The sequence below is a fragment of the Penaeus japonicus genome, unplaced genomic scaffold, assembly GCF_977035675.1.
Source record: "Penaeus japonicus unplaced genomic scaffold, GWHDUDI00000001_assembly GWHDUDI00000012, whole genome shotgun sequence".
NCBI lineage: Eukaryota > Metazoa > Arthropoda > Malacostraca > Decapoda > Penaeidae > Penaeus > Penaeus japonicus.
Genome location: NW_028234414.1, coordinates 25,638,880 through 25,648,950, shown reverse-complemented (window position 1 = coordinate 25,648,950; position 10,071 = coordinate 25,638,880).

Sequence of the window (10,071 nt, the reverse complement as noted above, 5' to 3'; positions counted from 1 at the left end):
ATGCTTAAAAATACAACGTTTGAGTGCCATTTCCGATAATGAAACGGATTATAGTTAAATGTGATGATTATCGTTATATTAAAGGATTTAGCAATTGAGAAAAAAGGTGCAAAAAATTTAAAAATATGACAGTAATATATACGACCCTAAAAATAGCCAAAAATGCTTAAAATACACGTTTGAGCCATTCTGATAATGAAACATATTATAGTTAAATGCGCTGATTTTCGTTATATTAAAGGATTTTGCAATTGAGAGAAAAAAAAGGTGCAACAAAAAAATTAAATGACTAATCAAATAAAATGAATGAGAATATAAACTAAAAATGAATTATGGATGTATAAAACAACATGAAAAAATAATGTCTCATTAAAATAAAAAATATATAAAAGATCATGAAGATTATAATATTATGCGGGGCTGGGGCTGGGAAATGTAGGTGGCTGGGGGGTTCGTAAGGTAAAAAAAATTAAAATATCATATAATAAATGAATGAGTGATGGATATACTCCTGGCCTATTCTTTTATAAAATATTTTAAAAAAAACTTGGTCACAGAAGAAATTTATGTACTTACCTGGAAGCTGGTTTCATTGCTTTTAAAAGTTTGGATCACTACTTACCTGAGAGTTGAAGTCGCCTCACATGATGGACTCTAGGATTTCTCTTTTCCTATGGTTGAAATCTCTAGCTACATGTTGATTACTCTAAAGGTTCACACATATATGAATAATTAGTAAACATCGAGTCGGTTTAAGCACGCAGTCTCTCAACTGTTTACTTACTCACACATTCGTTCAGTTATTCGTTCATACATTCACACATCTCATACACCCACCACGCCCCCTCGGTTCGCACGCTACTAAACACTTTCATACACGCATATTATACACACATACATCCACGCCCACACTCCTGTTTTTCCCTTACACTCTCTTGCACACGATTCTTACACCCCCCTCCTCACACACATGACGTTCACAGACGGTTGATATGGGGGCTGGCGTGGTGGCCAGCAAAGGAAGATTAAGATTGACGTGGCTCCCAAGCGGGGGGGTTAATTCTCATGTATTATATCATCATCAAACATCTCCTCATATTCATACTCATTTGGCATTGGAGCCATTGCACTGTCATTCCGTACATCTGCACATCTACATTCTAAGTGGTAGGCAGGACGTTCCCTATTTGAGTATTCCCAAAAACGGTACTACGCCTATTCGCCACATGTTACTAGGGCGTCCTAACAACCAACCACTACGTACATACGACCTCCCCCCTCACATTGAAAAAAAAAAACGGGAAAAAAATGCTTTAAAATACACGTTAGGGCCACATTCCTAGCAGAAACGAAACGGATTACAGTTATATGCGCGGCGGGATAGATTTTCGTTAATTTATTAAAGGGAAAGAAAAACTTTGCGCTGCAAAAAAAAAAAAAAAAACAAACCTCCAATTGAGCAAGCCACCCACCACCCCCCCCCCACCAACCCCCCCCCCCCCCCACACCCCCCCCCCCCCCCCCCCCCCCCCATTCCTGCAGGGTGAGGAAACCCGTCCCCAGCCCCAGATGCAGAAAAAAGCAACAATTCCCCCCCCCCGCCCCCTCTGACAAAAAAAACTGAAAATACAAACTGGATAGGAAACGAGAAAAAAAGGATAAAAAGAAAAAAGGAAAAGCGGAATCGGAGGAATAAAGAAGAGAAGATTTAAGGTTTAAAATTATGAGGCGGGCGAAGCCGTCAGTCAGGCCGACCCATTGCCGTACAGAGCTCAGATCGCCGCCGCCTCGTTGCCGTCTTTCTCGCTCTTCTGCTCTGACTGTTTCTTCTCCGTATATCCTCTTTATTGCCTTCGCGAAGTCAACGGCCCCCACTCATGCCGCGACTTTTCGCTGCCTATGGTACTCTATCCGCTTTCACCTCTCTTCCTTCCTCTGTCCTTCCTTTAGGCTCTAACGTGTATTTTTAAGCATTTTTGGAATTTTTTCAGGATTAGTTACATACGTCATTTTTTTTCTTCCACCTTTTTTCTCGCAATATATTTTTCATTTAATATAACGAAAATCATCGCATTTAACTGTAATCCGTTTCATTATCAAAATGGCTCTAACGTGTATTTTAAGCATTTTTGTCTTTTTTTTCAGAATCGGTTATTTTTTTTTTTTCTTGCACCTTTTTTCTCGCAATTGCTTTTTCCTTTAATATAACGAAAATAAGCGCATTTAACTGTAATCCGTTTCATTATCAAAATGGCTCTAACGTGTATTTTAAGCATTTTTGGGTATTTTCAGGATCGGTTATATTACTCCCTTTTTTTTTTTTTTGCACATTTTTCTCGCAATTGCCATTTCCTTTGATATAACGAAAAACAACGCATTTAACTGTAATCCATTTCGTTATCAGAATAGCTCTAACGTGTATTTTAAGCATTTTTAGGTATTTTCAGGATCGGTTACATTACTCTTTTTTTTTTTGGTCTTTTTTGCACCTTTTTTCTCGCAATTGCTTTTTCCTTTAATATAACGAAAATCAGCGCATTTAACTGTAATCCGTTTCGTTATCAGAATGGCTCTAACGTGTATTTTAAGCATTTTTGGTTTTTTTCAGGATCGGTTACATTACTGTCTTTTTTTGGCCTTTTGGCACATTTTTCTCGCAATTGATTTTTCCTTTAATATAACGAAAATCAGCGCATTTAACTGTAATCCTTTTCGTTATCAGAATGGCTCTAACGTGTATTTAGCATTTTCTTTTTTTTCAGGATCGTTAATTTTTTTCTTGCACTTTTTTCTCGCAATTGCTTTTTCCTTTTAATATAACGAAAAACAGCGCATTTAACTGTAATCCGTTTCGTTATCAGAATGGTTCTAACGTGTATTTTAAGCATTTTCTTTTTTTTCAGGATCGTCATTTTTGTTTCTTGCACATTTTTCTCGCATTTGCTTTTTCCTTTAATATAACGAAAATCAGTGCATTTAATTGTAATCCGTTTCGTTCTCAGAATGGCTCTAACGTGTATTTTAAGCATTTACGTTTTTTTTTCAGGATCGTCCTTTTTTTTCGTGCACATTTTTCTCGCATTTGCATTTTCCTTTAATATAAGGAAAATCAACGCATTTAACTGTAATCCAATTTGTTCTTAGAATGGCTCACACGTGTATTTTAAGGATTTTCGGATTTTTTTCAGGATCGTCATTTTTTTTTTGCACCTTTTTTCTCGCAATTGCTTTTTCCTTTAATATAAATCTTTTTTCTCTCAATTGCTAAATCCTTTAATATAACGAAAATCAGCGCATTTAACTATAATTTGTTTCATTATCAGAATGTCTCTAACGTGTATTTTAAGCATTTTTGGCTATTTTCAGGGTCGTATATATTACTGTCAATTTATTTTTTTTATTGCACCATTTTTCTCTCAATTGCTAAATCCTTTAATATAACAAAAATCAGCGCATTTAATCATGATCTGTTTCATTATCAGAATGTCTCTAACGTGTATTTTAAGCATTTTTGGCTATTTTCAGGGTCGTATATATTACTGTCATTTTTTTTTTTTTTTGCACCTTTTTTCTCTCAATTGCTAAATTGTTTAATATAACGAAAATCAGCGCATTTAACTATAATCCGTTTCATTATCGGAATGGCTCAAACGTGTATTTTAAGCATTTTTGGTTATTTTCAGGGTCGTATATATTACTGTCATTTTTTTATTACACCTTTTTTCTCTCAATTATTAAATCCTTTAATATAACGAAAATCAGCACATTTAACCGTAATCCGTTTCGTTATCAGAATGGCTCTAACGTGTATTTTAAGTATTTTGGGGTATTTTCAGGATCGGCTACATTAATATCTTTTTGGGCTTTTTTGCACATTTTTCTCGCAATTGCTTTTTCTTTTAATATAACGAAAATCAGTGGATTTAACTGTAATCCGTTGCATTATCAGAATGGCTCTAACGTGTATTTTAAGCATTTTTGGGTATTTTCAGGATCGGTTATATTACTGTCATTTTTGTCTTTTTTCCACATTTTTTTCTCGCAATTGCCTTTTCCTTTAGTATAACGAATATTAGCGCATTTAACTGTAATCCGTTTCATTATCAGAATTGATCTAACGTGTATTTTAAGCATTTATGGGTATTTTGAGGATCGGTTACATTACTGCCATTTTTGTCTTTTCTGCACATTTTTTCTCGCAATTGACTTTTCCTTTAATATAACGAAAATCAGCGCATTTAACTGTAATCCTTTTCGTTATCAGAATGGCTCTAACGTGTATTTTAAACATTTTTGGGTATTTTCAGCATCAGTTACATTACTGCCATTTTTGTCTTTTTTGCACATTTTTTTCTTACAATATCTTCTTCCTTTCATATAGATAAAATCAGCGCAATTAACTGTAATACGTTTCATTATCAGAATGGCTCTAACGTGTATTTTAAGCATTTTTGGGTATTTTCAGGATCGGTGACATCACTGCCATTTTTGTCTTTTTTGTACATTTTTTCTCGCAATTGCTTTTTCCTTTAATATAACGAAATTTATTGCATTTAACTGTAATCCGTTTCATTATCAGAATGGCTCTAACGGGTATTTTAAGTATTTTTCGGTATTTTCAGGATCGGTGACATTACTGCCATTTTTGTTTTTTTTGCACATTTTTTTCTCGCAATTGCTTTTTCCTTTAATATAACGAAAATCAGCGCATTTAACTGTAATCCGTTTCATTATCAGAATGGCTCTAACGTGTGTTTTAAGCATTTTCGGGTATTTTCTGGATCGGTTACAGTACTTCCATTATTGTCTTTTGTGGACATTTTTTCTCACAATTGCTTTTTCCTTTAATATAACGAAAATCACCGCATTAAACTGAAATCCGTTTCATTACCAGAATGGCTCTAACGTGTATTTTAAGTATCATTGGGTATTTTCAGGATCGGTTACATTACTGCCATTTTGTATTTTATGCACATTTTTTCTCGCAATTGCTTTTTCCTTTAATATAACGAAAATAAGCGCATTTGACTGCAATCCGTTTCATTATCAGAATGGCTCTAACGTGTATTTTATGCATTTTTGGGTATTTTCAGGATCGGTTATATTACTGCCAATTTTTTTCTTTTTTGCAGATTTTCTTCCCGCAATTGCTTTTTCCTTTATTAAAATGAAAATCAGCGCATGTAACTGTAATCCGTTTCATTATCAGAATGGCTCTAACGTGTATTTTAAGCATATTTTGGTATTTTCAGGATCGGTTACATTACTGCCATTTTTGTCTTTTTTGCACATTTTTTTCTCGCAATTGCTTTTTCCTTTAATACAAGGAAAATCAGCGCATTTAACTGTAATCTGTTTCGTTATCAGAATGGCTCTAACGTGTATTTTAAACATTTTTGGGTATTTTCAGGATCGGTTATGTAACTGCCATTTTTGTCTTTTTTGCACATTCATTCTCGCAATTGCTTTTTCCTTTAATATAACGAAAATCAGCGCATTTAACTGTAATCTGTTTCATTATTAGAATAGCTCTAACGTGTATTTTAAGCATTTTTGGGTATTTTTAGGATCGGTTATATTACTGCCATTTTTGTCTTTTTTGCACATTTTCGCAATACCTTTTACCTTTAATATCACGAAAATCAGTGCATTTAACTGTAATCCGTTGCATTTATGGGTATTTTCAGGATCGGTTACATTACTTCCATTTTTGTCTTTTTTGCACATTTTTTCTCGCAATTGCTTTTTCCTTTGACAAAACGAAAATCAGCGCATTTAACTGTAATCCGTTTAAAAATCTGCTTAAAATACACGTTAGAGCCATTCTGATAATGAAACGGATTGCAGCTAAATGCGCTGATTTTCGTTATATTAAAGGAAAAGGGTATTACGAGAAAATTGTGCAAAAAAGACAAAAATGACAGTAATATAACCGATCTTGAAAATACCCAAAAATGCTTAGAATACACGTTAGAGCCATTCTGATAATGAAACGGATTACAGTTAAATGCGCTGATTTTCGTCATATCAAAGTAAAAAGCACTTGCGAGAAAAATGTGCGAAAAAAATGTGGAAAAAAGATTAAAATGGCAGTAATATAACCGATCCTTAAAATACCCCAAAATGCTTAAAATACACATTAGAGCCATTCTTATAATGAAATGGATTACAGTTAAATGCGCCGATTTTCGTTATATTAAAAGATAAGGGAATTGCGAGAAAAAAATGTGCAAAAAAGACAATAATGGCAGTAATATAACCGATCCTGAAAATACCCAAAAATGCTTAAAATACACGTTAGAGCCATTCTGATAGTTCAACATATTACAGTTAAATGTAATAATTCTGATAATGAAACGGATTACATTTGAATGCGCCGATTTTCGTTATATTAAAAGATAAGGGAATTGCGAGAAAAAAATGTGCAAAAAAGACAAAAATGGCAGTAATATAACCGATCCTGAAAATACCCAAAAATGCTTAAAATACACGTTAGAGCCATTCTGATAATGAAATGGATTTCAGTTAAAATCGCTGATTTTAATTATATTAGGGGAAAAAGCAATAGCGAAAAAAATGTGCAAAAAAGACAAAAATGGCAGAAATATAACCGATCCTGAAAATACCCAAAAATGCTTATAATACACGTTAGAGCCATTCTGATAACGAAAAGGATTACAGTTAAATGTAATAATTCTGATAATGAAACGGATTACAGTTAAATTCGCTGATTTTCGTCATACTAAAGGAAAAAGGAATTGCGAGAAAAAATGTGCAAAAAAGACAAAAATGGCAGAAATATAACCGATCCTGAAAATACCCAAAATGATTAAAATACACGTTAGAGCAATATTGATAATGAAACGGATTACAATTAACAGTTTCGTAATATTAAAGGAAAAATCAATTTAGAGAAAAATGATGCCCCCCAAAAAAAATACCTGAAAATACCAAAAAAGGCTTAAAATACACGTTTGAGCAATTCAGATAATGAAAAGGATTACATTTAAATGCCCTTATTTTAGTTATATTGAAGGAAAAAGCAATTAAGAGAAAAAAGGTGCAAAAAAAAAAGGAAATGACAGTAATATATAGGATCCTGAAATTACCCAAAAATACCAAAGATACAAGTTTGAGTTATTCTGATAATGAAACTGTTCACAGTTAAATGCGCTGATTTTCGTCCTATTAAAGAAAAAAAACAATTAAGAGAAAAAATGTGCAAAAAAGACAAAAATGACAGTAATGTAACCGAACCTGAAAATACCAAAAAATGCTTAAAATATACGTTTGAGCTATTCTGATAATGAAACGGATTACAGTTAAATGAGCTTATTTTCGTTATATTAGAGGAAAAAGCAATTGAGAGAAAAAAGGTGCAAAAAAAGGAAATGACAGTAATATATAGGATCCTGTAAATACCCAAAAATGCTTAAAATACACTTTTGAGCTATTCTGATAATGAAACGGATTAAGGTCATATGCGCTGATTTTCGTTATATTAAAGGAAAAAGCAATTGAGAGAAAAAAGGTGCAAAAAAGAAAAAAAATAATAAAATAAAAAAATAAAATGACAGTAATATATAGGATCCTGTAAATACCCCAAAATACTTAAAATACACGTTATATATGAAAGTTTTCCTTTCATATATTGAAAATCAGTGCATCTAACTGTAATCCGTTCTGTTCTTTCTTTTAATATAATGAAAATCAGCGCATTTTACTGTAATCCTTTTCATTATCTGAATTGCTCAAACGTGTATTTTAAGCATTTTTAGGTATTTTCAGGATCCTTTATAATAGTCTTTTTTGGGGGGCATCATTTTGCTCTCAATTGCTTTTTCCTTTAATATAACGATACTGTTAATTGTAATCCGTTTCATTATGAGAATAGCTCTAACGGGTATTTTAAGCATTTTTGGGTATTATTAGTATCCTTATTATTACTGTGATTTTCTTTTTTTAGCGCCTTTTTTCTCTCAATTGCTTTTTCCTGTAATAGCGCTGTCAAACAAGAGCAGACACAATGCTCTAAATCATGAAGCAACAGCAGGGTCGAAGTCTAAAATACTGAACTACAGGAGTAGGTGCATTATAACGTTCTTCAGCACTGTGGCTCAGCGGTGGTCTTGAATCAGCACTTCCTAGCACTCGGGGGTAGGGGCGGGAGGGTTAGAGTGGAGGGGGTTAGGACGAGCCTCTGCAATAGTTGCTGATGGAAAGGGAAGAGGACAGGTGTGAGGTATAAGAAAAGGGAAAGGTAGGGATACAAAAAAGACGGAGGAGGGATGGATGGAAGGATGGAAGGAGGGAGGGAGGGAAGGAAGGAAAAAAGAAAGGATAGATGGGCGGATGGAAAGAAGACAAGAAGTAGCAAAGTAAGACGGGGGGAGATGGACTGAGAGAGGGAGGGAGGGAGTGAGGGAGAGAGAGAGGGAGAGAGAGAGGGGGGGGGGGCAAACTCCCATATCATTAGAGGCACTAACGTGACCTTACTGCATCCGTAACCTGCTAAAGTCATTCGACCACGACCTTCCAAAGTTATAACCTTCCAGTGTCATGCAACAGCCATCTTCCAAGTGTCCTGCACCACAGCTTTTCACAGTGACCGTGACCTGTCAAGTGACTTTACAGGCAGCCGCATTTTTGCAGTACACAGCAATTACAGAAAAAGGCTACCGTAGAGACAGCAAAGCGGCCTCCACGTTCGTCCGCTCAAGCAACTTTGCATTTAACTTTTTACATACTGGCGCTGCTGAGCCGTGACCTTGATGTAGCTGCGACCTTGAAGCACCAAGGGAGCACCTGTCGCTCCTGCCTTCAGCTCTTGACGTCCATATTTGCATTTGTCACTGTCTCTTTTACACCTGACCTTTGACCCTCGGTTACTTTGCCTTCTTTAAGAATTCGGTAGAAGCTAAAGCGACAGCTTGACAGCTTGTGTTTTTTGCTTTTGTGTTCGAGTCCTCTTGTTACCAAACTTGTTAGATTACTCCCGATACCATATTCCCAATATTGTTATGAGAAAATGATGTTCACCAAACTCATTTCTTAAGCATACAATATTCGTGCAAAACATGAGTCACTGGAAATTGTGAAAGTAACATGTTCTCGCAGGAATAATCCAATAGATAATGCGCCCCAAGGTACATGTTCATGCTCTTGTAATCCTCGTAGAGATTCAAACAACGAGAACTCAGTTTGCCTCAGGCTAGTACAGTATCTACGTGCGCTATGTGTATCTGTACATGGATGCGCGTATATCCTTGTCTATATTCATGTACACCCTTCCGTCTGCGTCTAGCTTTGTTTCCAAGTGTCTGCCCGTCTATGCACACGCATGCGCAGAGCTAACTACAGAACATCCTTCTTCATTCGTTATTTTCGAAAACATAAGATCCTGCGCTTGTATGCAAACGTACGCGCACGCTCTGGCAATTATTTAACCAATTACTAAAGAATGGCGGTTGCATTCTGATAACGCTTACGTATTGTTACCACCACGTTTATTTATCGTTAGAATTAAGACAACATGGGAACAGTTTATAAAGCTTCTTTGAAAAGAGTTAACATATATATCACGGTTAATTTACTATGACTTTGTTATCAATACTAACAAAATTGCAATATATTTGTAATGGTAACCCTAATCTGGATCTTCACCTACACAAGAGAAATGTAACATTGATGCATAAATAAAACAATTGCACCTTTTAGAACATTAAAGATACTATCGATAACTTGCTGGAAAAGCTTCAAAGACGGGAAATACCGGTAACTAAAAAACGTCCGGGCAAAAAATATCGGGCATACGCACGCGCACATATAGACACAGACTCACGTACACACGCAAACAAGTACACTTTTCTGCAGCCACTGCAACCTCCGCTTTTACCTCTCTCACCCCGTCAACCCCACATTCCTACTTAAATACCCTAGGTATTACCGTGTTAACCTTCTGTTCATATACGAACTATTCGGTCACAGTCTTGCGACATTCAATATAAATTCCGTAGACCTGTGTGTATGCACGTTTTTTTCCGCACACAAGAGGCAAAAACATTAAAATGT